Source organism: Cupressus sempervirens, chromosome 3 (assembly GCF_028749045.1).
Source record: "Cupressus sempervirens isolate cs-2001-9-10 chromosome 3, ASM2874904v1, whole genome shotgun sequence".
NCBI lineage: Eukaryota > Viridiplantae > Streptophyta > Pinopsida > Cupressales > Cupressaceae > Cupressus > Cupressus sempervirens.
The window spans coordinates 513,322,125-513,343,985 of NC_143120.1; positions in this window are offsets into that span (position 1 = coordinate 513,322,125).

Sequence of the window (21,861 nt, forward strand, 5' to 3'; positions counted from 1 at the left end):
TTTGACTAGGTCAAACCTTGTTATGAATCTTAATTAAAATAAATAATCAAGTTCAGTACTCTTTATTTTTTTGTTTAATAATAAAAATGTTTAAGATGCTTTTAAACTAGTTAATTGATGAATCTATATGATCCATGGATGTTATGTCAGTGACTAATGTTTTTATGTTATGCAATCATGATATTGGTTTGATGGGAATGATTGAAATTTAATTAGCAATTATTTATAAATTATGTGTATTAATATTTGATGCATCGATGCATCCCTTATTTGAGTGTCTGAGTGGTTGCAAGGATGCCGAGACAAGACTGTGGTCGAAGTAGAGGACGTGAAGAGGATGGGCAAATATTAGGGCAGCCCACACACCACTTAGATCCTAAATGTTGGCTTAATTTTTAGTTTGCATTTTATTTTTATCCTACTTCTTGAATGGTAAAATGTGATGGAACAAATAAAATATAATGATGTTGATTTTGGGACAAAGTTAATCACTTAAATTGAATATGTACATTATGCATTTAGTGTTCAATTAAGTCAATAAACTTAATTTTATAAAAATGAGAGAGAGGTGTTAGCAATGTACAAGGCATTCTATTAAATATGACATTTTCATTCATTTGTTTGCTGGAACTAACCTGGAATAAGGAAACGGGAATAGGAAAATTGGAATAAATCTATTCCAATTTTGGCCCAAAATGAGAATAAATCGAATTCCAGATTTTTTTAAGAATTAGATTTATTCTTGCATTGGACCAAAATTGGAATAGATTCCAATTTTCCTATTCCCGTTTCCTTATTCCAGATTAATTCCAGCAAACAAACTAAGAGTTTCGTCGCCCTTCCATTTTCAAACACACCAACGGTATTCTAATTAATTAGTATGAAATATGTTGTGCTTATACCCATAACAGCGAAAGAAATATAGCCATCATCTTTAAACTGACTGTGGTAATGAGTGGGTGTGAAGCGATCCTTATTGACTCGGCTTTACTCTTCAATGTATACACTCCCACAAATAAACATAGCACTAAGATTATCTACAAGCCATTATTTTTTTTAACGGAAATGTTGCAAATCGGTATGACTGGAAGCAATATCTGAAATCGATAAAATAGATTTATTAAAACTCCATACAATGCAGATTGCAATCATACCATGATGGTGTTTTTTTTCAAACAATTAAACAGAAACTTAGGTAATAACAATGGCAATAGGTGGATTTGAAGCAGTGAGTTTTCCTATTCAAGTGATTGAATAACACGATTCTTAATGCTAGGACATATCTTGACATATCTACATGAACCAACTTACTTAAATGGGGAGCATGTTAGAACATTCATCCTCTAAGCCTAGTAGAGTAGATGTCAAATTAATTGTTTGAAACTCTGACTACTCGTGAATAAATTGGCTATCTTAGGGCGCGTTTGGTTGTTGGAATAGGAAAAGGAAATTAGGAATATGTTTTCTAGTTTTTGTGTGTCAATTGGAATAGGGAATAGGAATACATATTCTCATTTTGCCTCTAAAATGAACTTGTGTACATTCCAAAAAATAGTTGTTATTGGAATGGGCATTCATATTCTCAATATGCATTCCTATTCTCACTTCCCCTGCATGCAACCAAGTGAACCCTAATGCATAGTTGTAGAATTATGTGTTCAACTAGTTTCCATGGTTCAACCAACAATAAGAATATTATTCAATTCTGAAATTAATCTTATTTCATTTGGGAATCTTTTTAGGCATGAGTGTCTATTGTTATTAATTACTTATGTAATACCTCATTGTGTATTGAGAAAACCATAACCATGGTATTAGAAGTTGGATATGATTGCAAACTATTCTGAAATGCATTGCATTATCTGAATATTTGTTTGATGGCATTAGTGTTCTTATCTTTTGTATGGGATAGTTGTAATGTGACTAATTGGAAGGGAGAGAAATGGATACAGTATACTTTATTTCTTTATATCTGTCAATTCTAATTAGAAATGGATATAGTGTGTTTTATTTCTTTTCCTTTGGTCAAGGTTGTTTATTTTAAATGGATATAGTGTGTTTTATTTCTTTCTATCAATTAAATCTAGAACAAAGAGCTTTGGTCAAGGTTGTTTATTTTACTGCATATGTGTAGATATGTTGTTATTTTATTTCCCTCGACATTTTGTGATTAGGCTACTTAGACATATGTGGAAAGTAGTATGTTTTTTATTAAGGAAAACAGGTTTTGAATGGTGTCTGAAACCTTTTACACATCAAAATATTTTCAATAGAGCCTGAACAAAAAATACAACAGACCAAAGATGAAACAGGTCACCAAGCAAAATAAGGTGACTAGGATGGCCTCACAAAAAACACAATACACTTCCGCCACCAAATAAAACTCAATAAAACCATTTATGACCCTTTAATCCCAAAAGAGTGAGATCTAAGAAGTCAATCAGAGGATTGTTGCGAATGTTTGTATTTTTTTCCTTTAACTTTTGTCCAACCTTCCTCCACCAGAGAAGCCTCATTCTCCCAAACCAAAGCTTTGACATCTAACCCAATCAGAGAAACAAGTAAAATCACACTAGAAAAATTTCCCACAGGAACCCGACTCTCAAAGGGAGGAGCAACTGCGGCATCCACTTCTAACAACGAATCAATAGCCTAGTTAGATGGGTCAAAGCTACAGGCACCTGCAGCAACCACAACCGCAGGGGAAACCATAGGAGTAGAGTCTTTAAGGACAAAGTAATATTGAACCAAAGCCCCAGACCACCAAAAAAGTTTTTTTTATTTCCTTAATTCCATAAGACAGCACGCTACAATATATCTAGTCCCAAAACAGACCCTACAATGGAAAGAAATTTCTTCATAGTCTAGAGTCTAAATCCAAGAACCATTAGGGACCTCAAGTTTGGTCTTCTCAAAGAGGCCCTTCGAAGTATCAACCACCACAAGGATGCGAGCGTAAGTAGTATGTAGAATATTAGAAGATTTAAAATCCACCATTTGGAAGTCACCAATGGCATCTCCCACAATTTCAAGAACCAAATCTAGCCACAAGTGAAGGGGAAGATTTAGGAACCTAACCCAAAGAGGCATATGAGAAAAAGATTCAAATGCAGGGTCAAAACCCTCGTGCTAGGATTTGGCCAACAAAGCGACTACATAAAAGGGTGACGATCCTCCCAGTTGAAGCAACTACACAAAATAGCCCTTCTGTCATCAGTAGCATCAAATTTTACTATGAAAAAACCCCTAGCCACAAGGTAAATTTGCACAGATTCAGAAATCAACAGGCCCCAGTGCTTAAAAATCCAAGCATGAAGAGCCTGAAGGGAAATCCAAAAGGCACGAAATTTGAAAATAGTTGCCCTCTTAGAGAAGTCCCCAATCTTATGAGCAATTTCTTCAATAATATCATCCTCCAACTCCAATTGGATAGGTTTGCAAATCGTGATAGGAGTCACGATCGAGGAAAAAGTCGAACAATCCACAACTAGAACTCCCAATCCATGCACATTAGCTTCAAAAGCTACCACATCCACAAAAGAGGTAGCTTTGCCGCCAGCAATAGAAGCAGTAAACCTAACCCCTGATCTACCATCGGAAGAAATAGACTGAGCGGAGGCGGTCCCAACAACCATACTTGGCCCAGGCAATGGTGGGAGCAATGAGTGGGAAAAAATCGAGCAACAAGCGAGAAAAAATCGAGCAAAGCATGGGAGATGTGGAATGTAGTATGTTTCACAGTTGTACCTAATCCACTATTCCTCTTGTTCTGAGTTACAAGGCTTCTCGTGCCAAGTTTGAAGCATTCTCCATATCAAGAAGAACTCTGGGGAGCTAAACACCTTTATGGTTGGCATGCTAAAAAGCGTCTAGGCCACATTCTTGTCTCAAATAGAGGATAAACGATGTCTGATGACTGTGGAAACTGAGACTTGCAGATGGACATTGTTTGAGGCAACTGGTTCTGAACTCTTAATGTGATGTAATGTATAAAATCATCTTATATGATGTTATTGATGTAATTAATCATTTTGATGAGATGTAATTATGTACTGATATCCATTTGTATATTGTACAATCAAACATATAAATTGTATTGTTACGTCATGGATGTATGACATGTAGGTCAACATCATGGAATTGACATCCTAATTGCTTAACCAATAAGTAATATCAATGATTATCTTTGATTTTGGTTTATGACATGGAAAACTACTTGTTAATCCTAATTATGGTTTAGTTACTTGAATGGTTGAATAGCCAACTAAGGTTTCATTTTTTTGAATTTTGCATTTCTTGCACATTTGATGATGTGGCTTTACTTAGTAGGACAGGGATCTTACCATTTTTTAATTTTTTAAACTATTATTTTTTAGTTATTTTTCTTCTTTAAAAAAAAAATAGGTGATGAAAGATTGCTCTAGTTACACTTGAGATGCTATTGCATTACAAAAACATAATACCTATAGACCTTAAATTGGTTTTATTCAATTGAGACTTGTATAATTTTAACACCTAGAAATACTAAAGATAGAGTTAGGATGGAGCTAAACAAATATGAGTGTAGGTTGTCAACTTTCTAATTTGTTCTTTAAGCTCATGAATGCCCTTTTTATAGTTTTTTCTTGTTTATCAATAATACCACCATGAAATCTTAACTACTTAAAATCTAATTGTGAAGTGTGTTCTCCTAAGAATTTTTCCTTGGTTGTACTTCTTCTGTACCCTTTTCTAATTGTAGTATTGTTGTTAGAAACCCCCTTAAGCATCCTTCTTCAATATTGTTTATTCTTTGATCTTTACAGATGATCATTTTAAGTGATTAATCTATAATGGAATATCTACTGGTAATAGATTTTTTCGGCTAGAAAGATTCAATGAAAATAGAGTGAATATGAATCCAAGAAGCATAATATGTTGTTGAATGAAAAACTGATAAAACTATCTAAACAATTCTACAACAAAAAAAAATAAAAATCTTATTTTTGTCAAACAAAGCTTTATTTTTATGATTATCTTTCATGTATTACAATTTTATACTTGTGACTAATTTCCATGTCTTATAATTTGTTTCTTTTAAATGATATGATTAGGAATAACCTGTTTTGAATGGCAGAAAGGCAACGTTGACATCAATGCCCTCAAGTTATTCTATCCTCATAAGATCCTTATAAACTCAAACAAGTATTACAACTATTGAAGTGATACATTGATGATTGTAGTGGAGAAACTTACAAAATATGAATTTCACACCCAACAAATCAGCTAGCAATTTACCCAAACTAACAAAGAGATTCGTGCAAGATATCTTAAGACTCGCGATATTCAAGTATGCGCCAAACAAGAAATCTCAATGAAAACGAATGCGTGAGAATTTGGGAAAACCAAAACTCCTCCATTGGCCCACAAAGAATTAATCAACAACACGGCTCAAAGCATAGCAATCCATGAAATTGTTGGGCGTAACAGGTGTCTTAAAACAAGGGCACTTTACCATCCCAAAGACCCTAGGAATAGAGTAATATTTTCTTCTTTGAGTGTCCTCTAGTTAGTGTTAGATTTGAGTACTTCCTTAACAACTTTATATTTAAAAGCAATAGTCATTATCTATTAGACTTTATAAAAATAAATTCATTTCTTGTTGGAGTCATTTTACTTAGGCATGTGAAAGAGAAAATTATTTGGGCATAGATGAAAGACGTTCCTATGACAAATGTAGAGAGAAGAGGGGAAGTCATAATTTTGAATCCCATGGAAAGCTCAATGACCATCATTAGTTTTCTACAATTCAATATTATCAAGCATAAAGAATCTTATTAATCAATGTAATTTGATTCTATAAGGATTTTGTTGTAGAGATTGAATAATTATGATGTGGGAAGATGTGGGCGTAGTTAAAATTAGATCAATTCAACGTGAATCTACATATTTGGAGGATTTGATTGTAGATAATTTTAGCTGAATTAGTTCAAAAGATTGTAATTTTTTCCATTAAAGAATAACATGTTAATAGTTTAGTACTGAAGTTGAATAATTTTAATTGAATTTAAGGGTCATATCTTGTTTAATGTAAGAATCTCACTTTAATAAATGATGAGACCAAATTATGTCTTAAATAATTTGCTGAAATAGATATCTCAATCTTGATGTTTTGTCAAAGAGGTATCTGCCTAGACCTAATCCATAAGATTGCAACAATGATCTTAGTTTGAGATAAAACTCTATCAAAGAAAGAAAAATAAATATTTCAAAGTGATTTGATTAAAGAATAAGTACCATAATATTGATTGTTCTAGAAAAAAAAAGAGCACAATCCATCAATAAACATTGAGAGGCAAGAACCTTAGATCATCAAGAAAGGCAGCGTTGAACTTCAATGTGTGTCAATCCACAAGGTTTTTCTTGAAGCCTTTTAATAAATAAATGTCCTTTACTCACTATTAGACCTTTTCGTTTTGACACGATAACTCTGATTATTTTGTAGGGTAAAGTTACGTCAAAATCGAGATGAACCTAGAATCAATTAATTTATAAAGTATGAGGTTTTAAAATGTATAATAGTCATCAACATAGTATTCAAAGGTAACAGATTAAGAAAAGCACTTCTAGGCAGTTACATAAACTAAAATTATAAGGAAACTGAAAGAAAGAAAAAGCATATTGATTGAAAACGAGTTTTTTTTTTTTTTTAAGTACCTTTGAGAACACAAATTCTAGAAGAAAACCCTAGCAAAAATGATGCTATGTATCCTTGTTAACTATTTCTACCTCTCGATACAATCATAGATCTTTGGAGCACACAAACAAGTTGAAAATACAATATCTAGTCTCTAAGATCGCTTATAAAATCCCTTTAACTAATGAGCTTAATTATATCCGCCTAAACATAATCTAATTCTACATTTGAGACATTATTTTAGGTCTACTTCAATTACACGCATCAATCCTCATGCTACATTTACAACATATATTTATGCTCAATGAGATGACAAGAAGTCAATAAATGCCTTCACCAAACTTTTTTTTTTTTATGTATGATATAGGAGCAATTACAAAATCACCATCTTTCAACAAGGGCAAAACCCATTAGTTTTTTAGGGAGGAAGAATAGAATATAAAATCCCCACTTCTATGCAATCATGTTCCTCCTATTTTTAGAAGCTATAACATTTTTCTTTGAATGTGAGATATTTGTGTGAGCTTTGACTTGTTTGATTAATGTACAAGATTTTTAATCTTTTAAAAGCAATTTACCTAATAAAAATTAATGTCTTCTATTGAAATTGCACAATATGTAAAAGTATTATACTTTCTCATTTTTTCATCCATTTATAGAATTGGTCACCAAAAGCTATGAATACTCAAACTGAGAGGGATGTTCTTTTATATGAATAACACATGGCTACACCAACCAAACCCCCTGCCCCCACCCGTCCCTCTGCCCACGCCCACCCCCACCCCGCCCTTCCTTCACACCATTCCAACCAATATAAAAAATCTCTACATCTAACTATTTAAAGGACTTTGTAAGGTTCAAGTGTTGAAAATTATGAAACTGAATTATATAAACAATTTTCCTCCCACGTCAGAGGAATGGTTTAGATTTCTCCACTCAACATTGTCTTTGCTTGTAAGATGTAACGCCCCGCCAAGGGATCCAAAAGAATTAACCTAAAGTTTCACTAAGTTTGCTAAACATTTTTTTTTTTTTAAAGTAAGAAAGTATAACATACACATCAAACACATAGTAGCGGAAGCAATAACATGAAATCATCGACAAACATACATTGTAAGTTACATTTCTTAAAGATCCCAAGACGTTGAGTCACGTTTAAATTTAATTAATTCTAAGTCTAACAAATACCACATAAATATGAAAGAATAATCAGAAGTCCCGTGTCCATATTATACATTTGTTTCGAATGCCTCTTGGCAAATTAATTCGGAATGCTCAATCATCCATTGTACAAGTCACAGGGTATGAAAGGCTTAAAAGAATATACATATGTAAAGATCAAGATACAACATCCTCAAATCCATGATACAAAGTAAAGTAAAATATATGAAACTATTCACCATACATGATACATCCATAATGATAAAACATCTATCATAAAATCTAACCATCCATCATAATAATCCAAGAACATAGTGAAGGTAAATGCCAATCATGAAATCTCCAGCCACGGTGACCACGGAACGGATCTCAATGGTAAGAGTAAAAGCACTACCACCCGACCGCGTGGAACCTAAATGGTCCACTCCCACCGCGCTGAGGAGATAGTCTCAAGTCTCAAATAGGATAACAAAACCTATAATCATAAATACTCTCTAAGTCCAGGAAATCCTATAAGTATGCTAACTCAAGGGTTCCTAAAAAGATCGACATCTAAATCCCAGAGGTACCACAAGACACGTAGGAAACCTAATATGCAAGCGGGAAAGTGTCATCGCAAAAGTCACGTAGAAGTTACCCGAGCAATCCCTTAGGAATCCCGGGTCCCTACTAATCCTGCGGCCACTAGTATCCTCTCGTACTGACGAGGCATACTATGGAATGAAAGGTCGTAACCAAGCGTCCTCTCTACCCCATCCTAGTCTGTACTAGCACTCATGGCATGGGAGAGAACATACAATTATCTTGTTAGGTTCATTTTCTCTCATTTAGTGTAAATGTTTTCACTTATTAAAAATGACTTACAATGGGTTTCTCAAGGCAGCCTCTTAGGGCTCCGACCCCCATTGCAAGCCACTTCCTGACTCTACACATAGATAACCTACCCTAGCTCATGAACTCGTAAATCAAAGAATCATAATAAAACCACCTCAGTCCTATACGAGCAACTGAAAAACATCATAAAAAGATAATCCACAAAATTACATCAGTTCTTCATGAGCAACAGATAACATCAATAGTAATCATGTAATCACGACAATTCTCTATCAGCAACTGAAGGCATCAATGATAAGTCACAAAATCCAATGGTTCTCCAATGAGCAACCAGAAAGTAATACAAGTATAACTGATCGAGACTCAGAAATGGTTAAGTTAGGTATTCTCAAATACATACACCTCAGCACAGTAAACACAATCATGTCATAGAGCACTTCATCACATTACCATGGTCGGGTTAAGAAAGATCGAGACCAATTCATCATGACATCACATTCACAACCCCCGAGCCTCTGGTAACAACCTAAACTGGTCAACGCTAAACCAACCCCAAAACATTCAAAGTACAAAGACAACATCAAAGTCTTAGAGATTGGATCTGAAAGTATATTATTTGAGTTAAGGTAAGGTTTATGTTTCAGTTTAATGTCGAATTCAAGTAACAAAGTTTTCACAACTACCCTTTACGAATAACCCATTTCTATAATAACTTTCATTAAATCCATAATCCAAATCTATAATTTAGTCAAATAATATTCATTATTAATTAACTTAATTAAACTAATTAAATTAATCAATAATTGCCTATTCTACTTACTTATCTTAATCTAATCACTAATTGTTAATTTATTAATTTTATACCAAAATTAATAAATTAATATTTACAACTATGTTTATGCATTTAATATTTATTTATTAAATATTAATAAAGTTAAAACTATTATTAATTTAAAATATATTATAATTTTATTAATTAAAAATTTTAAATAATAAAATTTGTTTTTACAAAAATTAAAAATTAAAATTATATATAAAAAAAAAAGCGAATTAAACAAAGTTGTTTTGTTTTTATTTTTTTTAAATTAAAACAAACGTTTATAGCCCGTTGGCTTGGCCGTAGGCCTGCGGTCGCAGGGCCTGCGGCGGCAGGTACTCTGTACCTGTCGTCGCAGGGCCTGCGGTGGCAGGTACTCTATACCTGTCGTCGCAGTACCTGCGACGCAGGTACTGTCGGCCTCCGACAGTGGGGGGCGGGTACGGGGTGATTCCCTCCCCCCCCACTATATATTATTATATATAATTTTTTTTTTTATTTTTTTTTTATTTCAATATAAATAAAACAAATCCAGTTTTGTTTAATTTTCAATAAAACAAATTTTTATTTTTTTTTTTAAAGAATATATATATATATATATATATGATATATATATATTAATTTTTTTATATCTAGAACTTTCAATTTCATTAAAACAAAACCCTTACTAAATTAAATCTTAATTTCTAAATCAAGAAAACAAGGGTTCTAATTAATTCATCCAGTCTCCATGGATACAGAAATTATTGACGAACAATTAATAACTTCACAATATTGAAAGCTTAAAACTTTCATCACAGAGAATTCAGATCTACAAACCCCAGACACGAAGAAGGCAGGAAGGGATAATTGCATATTTAATGGATAATCAAAAACACAAGACCCTACCTGATCCTGATGCTATTATGCAATCTCCAGGAACTATATGCGAATTCGCTCCTCTCAATAACCTTCTCTTGGAAAACTTTCTTGGTATCAGCCTTCTGAAATTTGCTTCCAAAAATTGTCTCCCAAAAATTCCCGTCCAAATTCGTCTATCTCAAAAATGAACCCCCAAAGTTGTGATAAGCAATTTCTCCTCAAATCGGGGCACTAATTGTGCGTTTACCCGAGAAGACTCTTTTCACAACTCAGTTAACTCCAAATTAACCTTTATTATCTTTTCTTATTCTTTTGCATTCAACTTTCATGCACATTAAGTTGAATTATTAAATAACTTTATTTAAAATTCCACTTGACTTCTATTCTTAATTAATTTATTACTTTAATCTTATGTGCACTTTTAAGAAATTAAAATAACATTATTAATTTTTATAATTTAATCTTTTAATTTAATTCTTATATTTAAACTCATGTTTAGATCATGCGATCTAGAATTCTTAATAAATTAATATCTTTCAACTTTTAATTTATTTTAGAACTTAATTGATAACATATTTAATTAATTTAAATAACAATAATATTTAGCATTTATTAAAAAATGACTCCAAATATATTCTTATTAAATTAAATAAATATTATCCTGTTCTAAATTTATCTTTGAACTTTAATCTCCAACTTTAATTCTTTTATTTAATTAATTAATTAATTAAATATAAAGATATCATAATAATTCTCTATTAAATTAAATCATTAATTAATCTTTTTTTTTTTTTAATTAGACTTAATTAATAGAAAATACACCAAGGACTCATAAAGCAACATACGAAAACCCATCATAGAGAAATACATACCAAAACAACAAAAAGAGTTATAATCACGAAATTACATCATTTGATGCATTCGGAGGGTACTTAACTCAGACACTTGTCCTAATTATCAATTAGGACAATTGGCTAAAGGGTTTAGGATTTGGACTTAAGAGTTTATCTCCCCTCTCTTACCATTGAGACAGTGCGATAGGGTACGCTCATCCTGACAATTCAGGGAAGTCGATACCCGGTACCTGCAACCTGCATAAAATTCACGCATGTACAAACACAATATTCTAAGCTAAACAGACAATGGCAGGAAGTGGTGCATCGTGTAGATCCCGACTAGCAGGTGACTACGACTCCCTTCCTTAACCATATCAGAAACACCATACATAAATAAAACAACACGCACACCATACACATGCAGTATGGGGTAAGTATCCATAAGAAGCACATGGAATAATAAACCATCTAACTAATCATCATCGATAACTGAAACCATTGAATAATCATCATACATGCATGAAATATAGAGTACCAAGTAATCTCATCATATAATAAACTGAGTGTAAACATCATCTGATAATCTCTAAAATAATAATACTAATCATCAAACATAAATTGGCCTAAAAGAGTTTGGCAATCATATCTTAAATGTAGCTCGAAAATGTAGACTAGGGGCAGGCACTACATCCACCCCCCCTAGACTTAGGCTTACTCCTGGAAGCCTATAAACAAATAGGGATATAAATCCCATAATCTAGATGCATCCTCCCATGTAGCTGAAGAGTCATCAGTAGGGTCCCATTGGACCCTTACCTGCTCTATGGTTCGACCCCTGAGGGTCAACTCTCGCTGCTCCAGAATACGTATTGGCTCCAAAGCCAGCTGCCCGTCCTCTACCTGCAATGCATTCCAATCAAGAATATGTACAACATCAGGAATATATTGTCTAAGTACTGAAACATGGAAAACATCGTGAATGCGAGCAAGGCTGGGCGGTAAAGCAAGACGATAGGCAACTGGACCAATCCTCTCAAGAATATCGAATGGTCCCACAAAGCGAGGTGCTAGCTTTGAGCCCTTTCCATAACGGATCGGACTCTTCCGCGGACGCACTCTCAAGAAAACCTTCTCTCCCACAGCAAAATTCTTATCTGACCTATGTGCATCAGCATACTTCTTCTGCCTATCCTGTGTCGTTGTCAAGTGCTCTCGGATACGCACCACCAGTTGCTCCATGTCACGAAGCATCTCTGGGCCCAACAGGATGCGATCCTCAAGGCTATCCCAACTCAAAGGTGTACGAAAAGGGCGTCCATATAAGGCTTGGAAAGGTGCCATGCCAATAGAACTGTGATACCCGTTGTTGTAAGCAAACTCCACTAGATAGAGATAGTCCTCCCAATGAGTCTGCCTATCCATCACGTACATCCTCAACATATCTTCGAGAACCTGATTCACTCTCTCCGTCTGCCCATCTGTCTCTGGGTGATATGCTGAACTGAAATTCAGCTGCACTCCAAGATCATGCTGTAGTGATGTCCAAAATGCGGAAGTAAAAACATGATCCCTATCCGAAATGATCTTTCGGGGAATACCATGTAGTCTCACAATGTCACGCATGAAGACATTAGCTACTGAAGCTGCAGTGTAGGAAGACCTGATTGGTGCAAAATGTGCCACCTTGGTCAACCGGTCAACGGTGACCATGATAGCATCATGATGACGAAGATTCATAGGTAATCCTACTATGAAATCCATAGAGATGATGTCCCACTTCCATGAAGGAATGAGATTCGGTTGCAAAAGTCCTGCCCGATGCTGGTGTTCTGCCTTGACTCTCTGACACTCAAGACATCTAGCCACAAAATCAGCAATGTCGCGCTTCATCCCGGACCAATAGAATAAACATTGCAAATCTGCATGCATCTTCTTGACACCTGGATGTGCCGAGTAAGGTGCACGATGGGCCTCTGATAGGATCAATATGCGAAGCTCATCCAGTAGCGGCACATAGATCCTTCCTGAATGTCTCAAAAGGCCATCTGACTCTAGGACATAGCCTGAAAACTTACCCTCCAAGGGTCTCCCTGAATTGATCTCACTGCACACCTCCAGATACCATGAATCAGTGGGGAGTGCCTGAAGTATCTGACACCTCAAATCGACACTAAGAGTCATAGATGATATCACATGTTTCCTGCGACTCAAAGCATCAGCTACAACATTCTCCTTCCCCTGGATATACTTTACCTCAAATTCATACTCGCACAAAAACTCCATCCAACGTCTTTGCCTAGCATTCAGATTAGGCTGCGTGAATATGTACTGAAGGCTACGATGATCGCTATGTAGTTCAAATCTGTGTCCCAACAAGAAATGTCTCCATCTCACTAAGGCATGAACTACTGCTGCTAACTCAAGGTCATGTGTAGGATAATTCAACTCATGATCCTTGAGTTTGCGTGATTCATATGCAATCACTCGACCATTCTGCATTAGAACTGCTCCAATACCCTCAAGGGAAGCATCTGTACACACCATGAAATCACCTTCTAGATCAGGTACTACTAAGATCGGTGCACTGGTCAGAAGCTCTTTGAGTTTCTGAAATGCTTCTACACACTTTTCTGTCCAAAGAAACTTCTTTCCTTTCCTCTGAAGGGAGGTAATAGGGTGTGCTATTCTGGAGAAGTTTTGAACAAATCTGCGATAATACCCAACTAGACCCATGAAACTACGAATTTCCGACACAGTAGTGGGTGTAGGCCAATCTACTATTGTCTGGATCTTCGCAGGGTCTACAGAGATACCTTCGCCTGAAATAACATGTCCCAAATATTGTATCTCTGATTGAAAGAAATCACACTTTGCCGCATTGGCATAAAGTTGATTATCTCTCAAGCACTGCAAAACTAAACTCAAATGTTCCTCATGTTCCTTTTGGGACCTAGAATATATCAGAATATCATCGAGGAACACAAGAACAAATCTATCAAGATAGGAACGGAACACCCCATTCATTAAGCACATGAAAACTGATGGAGCGTTCGTCAGCCCAAAGGGTACCACTATGAACTCATAATGCCCGTAGCGAGTTCGGAAGGCGGTCTTATGAATATCAGCCTCCTTGATGCGAAGTTGATGGTATCCTGACTTAAGATCAATCTTAGAGAATATTGTAGCCCCCTTGATCTGATCAAATAAATCATCAATCCTTGGTAAAAGATACCTATTCTTTATTGTCACCTTATTCAGTTGTCTGTAATCAATGCAAAGGCGCAAAGAACCATCCTTCTTCTTCACGAAGAGCACTGGAGCTCCCCATGATGATACACTAGGTCGAATACTACCCTTGGCCAAAAGTTCCTCTAACTGCAAACGCAACTCACTTAACTCCTGAGTGGTCATACGGTACGGAGCTCTAGAGATAGGTTCCGCTCCTGGAGTGAGCTCAATGCTAAAATCAATGTCTCTCTTCGGAGGCATGCCTGGAATCTCACTCGAAAAGACATCTGCATACTCCTGTAAAATAGGGTGATCTAGGGTCTTCCTCGTAGAGTCTTCCTCATCAAGCTCATTTACCGTAACGGCAAATACCTGACATCCCTTACAAAAGCTTCGCTTAAGTTGCATAGCAGAGATCATCCGTAGGGATATAAGCCTCGGTATCCCCACAATTTCAACATCCTTCCCTTGGTCATCCTGACACATAATGGTCTTCTTTCTGCAGTCTATACTAGCCCTATGAGAGCCAAGCCAATCCATACCTAAGACCACATCGTAGGAGCCAAGAGGAATAACTCGGAAATCGACTGAAGTCTCAAACCCTCCTATGCTAAGTCCACACTTATGAACTACATAATCTGTGGAAACTTTAGCGCCTGAGGCTAGTTCCACTTGCCAACCATGATCTTGCTTAACCAACTCCAGCTTACACTTATCAACTAGAGATGGAGAAATGAAAGAATCTGTAGCACCTGAATCAAATAATACAGAGAGAGGTGTACCTCGGATAGCTCTTGTAGTCTCAACTACTGTCCCCTGATGGTCTGCCTGACGGTGATCCACCGCTGCAAATACTCTATGAGATCCACCTGCATTTCCGACTGTAGGCTCAGATGTTGCTGGCCTGGGTCCTGAATACTAAGATGCTCGTTGTGGGCAGTATGCTGCAATATGACCAATCTGTCCACACGAATAACATCTCGTGCCTCTACCAGATCCTCTCCCTATAGGTGGTGCATTCGACCGCTGGTGGCTACCCCTGCTAGCAAAAGACTAGCTGCTCTGTGCAGGCCGAGATTGCTGATTCTGTCTATTACGTTGAGCATTGCGATTGATCCTAGAGTTGGATCCACCGCCACCACTCTGTGCCTGAGGGTAAAATCCCTTATGCTGTTGAGGCTGCTGCTGAGAATACTGATTCCTCTTAGGGAAGGGAGGCTTCCTGATTCCACCGGAGTTGTGGTTGCCCTTAGATCCTGCTATAGTAGGCGCTCCCACAAATCCTCCTTGCCCAAAGTGGACACTCTGCTCTACCAGGATAGCTCGATGTACCGCATCCTTGAGGGTCTTAGGCTCAAATACCTTAACACCCCCAATAAAACGGCTGTTCAAGCCTCGAATGAAATGTTGTGCCAACTGTGCTGGGTTGTCACTGAATCCCGAAAAAGGCATGAGCTCATAGAACTTGCGCTCATACTCTACAATGGTCATAGTGAACTATCTCAGGTTATGGAACTCATCTGCTCTATGCTGCTTCCATTCCTCTGGTAGGAATCGCTCATGAAAACTCTCCAGGAAAATCTCCCAAGTGACACTACCCATGTCAATGCCCAACTTCTTCTCCTCAATAGTCCACCAGGTGGCTCCAAATAACTCTAGATTGGTAATGGCAAACCTCGCTTTGACATTACTGTCAAAGTCCTGCATAGCAAAAATCCTGTCAAGGGCAATAAGCCACTGCTCAGCTACATACCCAGAACCTTGCCCATTAAAGGGCTTGATCTTGGATCTCTGAAGATCCTTCATCTAAGAAGATACTATGGATCTATGTCGATCCCTCTGAGGACTCCTAGATCTGCGTCTATGCTCATGTCCAACCTAGTGTGCTCTATCCTGCTCAAGAACAGGAGGTAAGCGATCAATAAGGGTTCGCATCATTTGCCTCAGATCAACCTCCTCAAAGTCGGCATGTCCCTCTTCGTGGTTCTCTTCTTGATGTACACTGACATGCTCTTCCCTATTCTCTTCCTGAATGGGGCTCTCATGGATAGACTCATGAACACTAACATCTCTGCCTCGTCCACGGCCTCTGCCACGGCCAAGGCTACGGCCCCTAACGGAAGATCTCGTCCCAAATACCATCCTACAATAATATCCAAGACACAATATGCTAAAATAACCATGAAACATACTACTAAAACACATAGATAAAAGACACATGTTTTGCAAACAAGATAGTTTCAATTTTCAGTTTACCTATAATTTCAGTTTTGAAGTCTAAGTATTGAAGTATGGAAAATAGGTAACTAAAAGTTTACATAATGTTTCAGTTCAACTAGTTTCAGGTTTCAGTTTGAAAGAGATACACATGATAGTTTAAAGTTTTCATTTTTGTTCAACTAGTTAACACTAGTGGCATTCCAATATACCCAGAGCTCCCAATGTAGAAACTCGGGCTCTGATACCAGATGTAAAGCCCCGCCAAGGGATCCAAAAGAATTAACCTAAAGTTTCACTAAGTTTGCTAAACATTTTTTTTTTTTTAAAGTAAGAAAGTATAACATACACATCAAACACATAGTAGCGGAAGCAATAACATGAAATCATCGACAAACATACATTGTAAGTTACATTTCTTAAAGATCCCAAGACGTTGAGTCACGTTTAAATTTAATTAATTCTAAGTCTAACAAATACCACATAAATATGAAAGAATAATCAGAAGTCCCATGTCCATATTATACATTTGTTCCGAATGCCTCTTGGCAAATTAATTCGGAATGCTCAATCATCCACTGTACAAGTCACAGGGTATGAAAGGCTTAAAAGAATATACATATGTAAAGATCAAGATACAACATCCTCAAATCCATGATACAAAGTAAAGTAAAATATATGAAACTATTCACCATACATGATACATCCATAATGATAAAACATCTATTATAAAATCTAACCATCCATCATAATAATCCAAGAACATAGTGAAGGTAAATGCCAATCACGAAATCTCCAGCCACGGTGACCACGGAACGGATCTCAATGGTAAGAGTAAAAGCACTACCACCCAACCGCGTGGAACCTAAATGGTCCACTCCCACCGCGCTGAGGAGATAGTCTCAAGTCTCAAATAGGATAACAAAACCTATAATCATAAATACTCTCTAAGTCCAGGAAATCCTATAAGTATGCTAACTCAAGGGTTCCTAAAAAGATCGACATCTAAATCCCAGAGGTACCACAAGACACGTAGGAAACTTAATATGCAAGCGGGAAAGTGTCATCGCAAAAGTCACGTAGAAGTTACCCGAGCAATCCCTTAGGAATCTCGGGTCCCTACTGATCCTGCGGCCACTAGTATCCTCTCGTACTGACGAGGCATACTATGGAATGCAAGGTCGTAACCAAGCGTCCTCTCTACCCCATCCTAGTCTGTACTAGCACTCATGGCATGGGAGAGAACATACAATTATCTTGTTAGGTTCATTTTCTCTCATTTAGTGTAAATGTTTTCACTTATTAAAAACGACTTACAATGGGTTTCTCAAGGCAGCCTCTTAGGGCTCCGACTCCCATTGCAAGCCACTTCTCGACTCTACACATAGATAACCTACCCTAGCTCATGAACTCGTAAATCAAAGAATCATAATAAAACCACCTCAGTCCTATACGAGCAACTGAAAAACATCATAAAAAGATAATCCACAAAATTACATCAGTTCTTCATGAGCAACAGATAACATCAATAGTAATCATGTAATCACGACAATTCTCTATCAGCAACTGAAGGCATCAATGATAAGTCACAAAATCCAATGGTTCTCCAATGAGCAACCAGAAAGTAATACAAGTATAACTGATCGAGACTCAGAAATGGTTAAGTTAGGTATTCTCAAATACATACACCTCAGCACAGTAAACACAATCATTTCATAGAGCACTTCATCACATTACCATGGTCGGGTTAAGAAAGATCGAGACCAATTCATCATGACATCACATTCACAACCCCCGAGCCTCTGGTAACAACCTAAACTGGTCAACGCTAAACCAACCCCAAAACATTCAAAGTACAAAGACAACATCAAAGTCTCAGAGATTGGATCTGAAAGTATATTATTTGAGTTAAGGTAAGGTTTATGTTTCAGTTTAATGTCGAATTCAAGTAACAAAGTTTTCACAACTACCCTTTACGAATAACCCATTTCTATAATAACTTTCATTAAATCCATAATCCAAATCTATAATTTAGTCAAATAATATTCATTATTAATTAACTTAATTAAACTAATTAAATTAATCAATAATTGATTGTTCTACTTACTTATCTTAATCTAATCACTAATTGTTAATTTATTAATTGTATACCAAAATTAATAAATTAATATTTACAACTATGTTTATGCATTTAATATTTATTTATTAAATATTAATAAAGTTAAAACTATTATTAATTTAAAATATATTATAATTTTATTAATTAAAAATTTTAAATAATAAAATTTGTTTTTACAAAAATTAAAAATTAAAATTATATATTAAAAAAAAAGCGAATTAAACAAAGTTGTTTTGTTTTTATTTTTTTTAAATTAAAACAAACATTTATAGCCCGTCGGCTTGGCCGCAGGCCTGCGGTCGTAGGGCCTGCGGCGGCAGGTACTCTGTACCTGCCGTCGCAGTACCTGCGACGCAGGTACTGTTGGCCTCCGACAGTGGGGGGCGAGTACGAGGTGATTCCCTCCCCCCCCACTATATATTATTATATTTATTTTTTTTAATATTTTTTTTTTTATTTCAATATAAATAAAACAAATCCAGTTTTATTTTAAAAATTAGTTTTGTTTAATTTTCAATAAAACAATTTTTTATTTTTATTTTTTCTAAGAATATATATATATATGATATATATATATTAATTTTTTTATATCTAGAACTTTCAATTTCATTAAAACAAAACCCTTACTAAATTAAATCTTAATTTCTAAATCAAGAAAACAAGGGTTCTAATTAATTCATCCAGTCTCCATGGATACAGAAATTATTGACGAACAATTAATAACTTCACAATATTGAAAGCTTAAAACTTTCATCACAGAGAATTCAGATCTACAAACCCCAGACACGAAGAAGGCAGGAAGGGATAATTGCATATTTAATGGATAATCAAAAACACAAGACCCTACCTGATCCTAATGCTATTATGCAATCTCCAGGAACTGTATGCGAATTCGCTCCTCTCAATAACCTTCTCCTGGAAAACTTTCTTGGTATCAGCCTTCTGAAATTTGCTTCCAAAAATTGTCTCCCAAAAATTCCCGTCCAAATTCGTCTATCTAAAAAATGAACCCCCAAAGTTGTGATAAGCAATTTCTCCTCAAATCGGGGCACTAATTGTGCGTTTACCCGAGAAGACTCTTTTCACAACTCAGTTAACTCCAAATTAACCTTTATTATCTTTTCTTATTCTTTTGCATTCAACTTTCATGCACATTAAGTTGAATTATTAAATAACTTTATTTAAAATTCCACTTGACTTCTATTCTTAATTAATTTATTACTTTAATCTTATGTGCACTTTTAAGGAATTAAAATAACATTATTATTTTTTATAATTTAATCTTTTAATTTAATTCTTATATTTAAACTCATGTTTAGATCATGCGATCTAGAATTCTTAATAAATTAATATCTTTCAACTTTTAATTTATTTTAAAACTTAATTGATAACATATTTAATTAATTTAAATAACAATAATATTTAGCATTTATAAAAAAATGACTCCAAATATATTCTTATTAAATTAAATAAATATTATCATGTTCTAAATTTATCTTTGAACTTTAATCTCCAACTTTAATTCTTTTATTTAATTAATTAATTAATTAAATATAAAGATATCATAATAATTCTCTATTAAATTAAATCATTAATTAATCTTTTTTTTTTTTTAATTAGACTTAATTAATAGAAAATACACCAAGGACTCATAAAGCAACATACGAAAATCCATCATAGAGAAATACATACCAAAACAACAAAAAGGGTTATAATCACGAAATTACATCATTTGATGCATTCGGAGGGTACTTAACTCAGACACTTGTCCTAATTATCAATTAGGACAATTGGCTAAAGGGTTTAGGATTTGGACTTAAGAGTTTATCTCCCCTCTCTTACCATTGAGACAGTGCGATAGGGTACGCTCATCTTGACAATTCAGGGAAGTCGATACCCGGTACCTGCAACCTGCATAAAATCCACGCATGTACAAACACAATATTCTAAGCTAAACAGACAATGGTAGGAAGTGGTGCATCGTGTAGATCCCGACTAGCAGGTGACTACGACTCCCTTCCTTAACCATATCAGAAACACCATACATAAATAAAACAACACGCACACCATACACATGCAGTATGGGGTAAGTATCCATAAGAAGCACATGGAATAATAAACCATCTAATTAATCATCATCGATAACTGAAACCATTGAATAATCATCATACATGCATGAAATATAGAGTACCAAGTAATCTCATCATATAATAAACTGAGTGTAAACATCATCTGATAATCTCTAAAATAATAATACTAATCATCAAACATAAATTGGCCTAAAAGAGTTTGGCAATCATATCTTAAATGTAGCTCGAAAATGTAGACTAGGGGCAGGCACTACATAAGATTGGAGCATTAAGTTGCTACTTGTCATAGCAAGAATTCAACATTAAGTGTTGTCTACCTTTACAAAAGTAGCTTGTCATATATGTAGGGATGCTTCAACACGAAGTGTTGTCTACCTTTACAAAAGTAGCTTGTAATATATGTAGGGATGCTCAACTATAGGTGCAAAACATCCTACATCACTTCCTCAGCAAATTTTTGGCTAGTAACAAAATTGAATCTACATTGTCTAACATAAGATTTTAAGAGCTAATAAATTTCAATGTAAAGTTTCCCAAACAAATTTTGAGGTATGACACTAGCTTAGGTATAAAAAGCCTTAACATTCTTAACTTGACTTTGATGCTGAACTATTTTGAATACTCTTTCATTTTCTACCAAAATTTCAAAACTAGCAATTTTTTTTAATGCAAAATATTCTGTGTCAACCTTTGATTTACAATTTTACTCTCACCTCATCTATAATGGTTTTATTTCCCTCAACTCTTTCGGGTGAAGACATTTTTGGGGGCATAGTTTCCAACAAGTTGCACGTGTGTGATCATTTGAATCACAATGTTAACAATGTCTTATGAAATTTGTGTTTTCCTGATTGTAGAACTTTCCCTCATTATCTTGGTCTTGGTTCTCTCTCTCTTTAGAGAGAATGGAGAACCATCTCCTTCAATATAATGAGCATGTGCACGTGCTTCATCTACATTCATTGGCAAAGAGAGCAACACAAGCCTCTGAAGTGGCTAATGAAAACATTTTGTGTGTATCA